General features: G+C 37.7%; 1 pseudogene; it reads left to right on the forward strand.

The window, feature by feature from the left end:
• Positions 1–733: 733 nt before the first annotated feature.
• LOC145249138 (U2 spliceosomal RNA) lies at positions 734–870 on the forward strand (annotated as a pseudogene).
• Positions 871–2,070: the final 1,200 nt, after the last annotated feature.

Below are 2,070 nucleotides of genomic sequence, written 5' to 3' on the forward strand. Positions count from 1 at the left end.
TGCGTTTGGCCTTTTTGGTTAAGCTTAAAGGTCTGTTGTTAATAGATGCTGTTCTTAGCTGTTTAAGTTTTTCTTGGCCTTTTGGCCAAGATCAAAGTGTAGTATCTTTTCGGCAGATACTGCAAGCAACGACAATATGTGGGGGCAACTCCACATATAAGGCCTTGGTCATTGTAGGGACAACCCTTCATACCAATTGTCACTATCCAGCTCCCCTACGCCCCGGGCAGTTGGACCCCATTTCCCCTTCACTCCTCACATTAAAAATCGGCCTTGCTTGTGCCTAATTTGCTCGGTGGGGGAGCAAATAAACACCCTGTTCCGGCAGATAGTGCAAGCAAAGACCATATGGGCAAACCCCACATATAAGACCTTGGTCAATGTAGGGCAACCCTTCATACCAATTATTACTATCCAGCTCCCATTTCCCACCCATCGGAAGCTGGTCCCCTTTTCCCTCCCCCTGCTCGCTCTCCATATTAAAACACGGCCTTGTGCCTAATTTGCTCAGTGGGGAAGCAAATAAATACCAACCCTTCATACCAATTGTCACTATCCAGCTCCCCTACTCCCCAGGGAATTGGTCCCCATTTCCCATTCACTCCTTAAAAAACCGGCCTTGTGCCTAATTTGTTCGGTGGGGGGAGCAAATAAATACAGCCCATTTCCCCTTCACTCCTCACATTAAAAAACGGCCTTGTGCCTAATTGCTCGGTGGGGGAGCAAATAAATAACCTTTTCTTGGCCTTTTGGCAAAGATCAAAGTGTAGTATCTGTTCTTACTACATGCTGTACTCATGTTTGTAACTTTATGATATAAAGTGGGGGATCCCTTTTCTCTATTAATTTAATGTAAAATGATAACCCACTTTACAACCAGTCAGTCTAAAAGCAATTCAAGTCATTCTCCAGATCATCATTTTAGTTTTTTTAAGGATTCCAGTTATTTTTAAGCATTCAATTCATTCTTAAGATTATTAAAGCCATTTTAAGTTATTTACTCTTTATTTATTTAAGTCAGTTCATCCCATTTTTCGATCATTTTAGTTTATCTTTAAGAATTTCATGTCAATCGTACATTCATGCATTTATTCATTACACGAGAGCACGCGACTAATGGCTATCGGCCTTTTTATAACAAAAATGTGTTGAGATTGAACACCGGAAGTTGTCATCTATTTGTATATAGACAGTATTATCTAAAATTTGTTCTTGCACACAGAAAACACTTTTAATGCTACGTTAGTACATTTGATAAAAGATGCTTTATCGTATTATCTTTCCGATTTTTTCTATGCAGATTAATAAGTCGTATTAATTGCAACTACTGGGACAACTATTTCAATATTTAGTGATGAAACCACTCATCGGAAAAGAGGAAAGTAACACGCACTTGTTAGGCACACGACTCTTAACATTTATAATAAATATGTCTGCAAGGATACTTGGCATAGTGGATATAGTACTTAATAAAATTTACTTCTAAATTCGATATTTTTGTAGGTTGAAATTTCTATTCTCAGTGCGGACGCTATACAGAAAACAATCACGAATAATTCATGGTTTTGACTCAGTCATGGCTTAAAAATATGTACATGGTAACTGGAGATTAAATAAAGAGATCTGTTCGAAATTCCGTGAATATTTCTGAGTTGGATAGAAAGTTAGTACCTAGTTCGACAAGATACACCTGAAAAAAGTCGGAGGAAAATCGATCGCAATGTTGTTTACGAACCACTCCAGAAAAGAATAGTATTCCTAATAATTTAAATAATACAAATGCGTGTTCATATTAAAAAGATCACTAGAAGGGAAACCCGACATTGCCGGGGATTTAATAATGATCCAAGAACGCTTCACACTCTCATAATTTTATTGTCATCGAAATCTTTGACATCGATCATTTCTCAATCAAATCAATTCAGTGCCTGCTCTAGTTAGAAGCCCATCACGGTGCATCTGGATAAATCTTCACATGTCTTCTCGCAGTGATATAGTCTACAATAATACGTAGTTTACATTGCACTGTAGAGAACCTACGGTTGATTTTGTCAAAATATTTTTATATAA

This window comes from Euprymna scolopes, chromosome 27 (genome assembly GCF_053919585.1).
Source record: "Euprymna scolopes isolate OS-2025 chromosome 27, ASM5391958v1, whole genome shotgun sequence".
Classification (NCBI taxonomy): Eukaryota; Metazoa; Mollusca; class Cephalopoda; order Sepiida; family Sepiolidae; genus Euprymna; species Euprymna scolopes.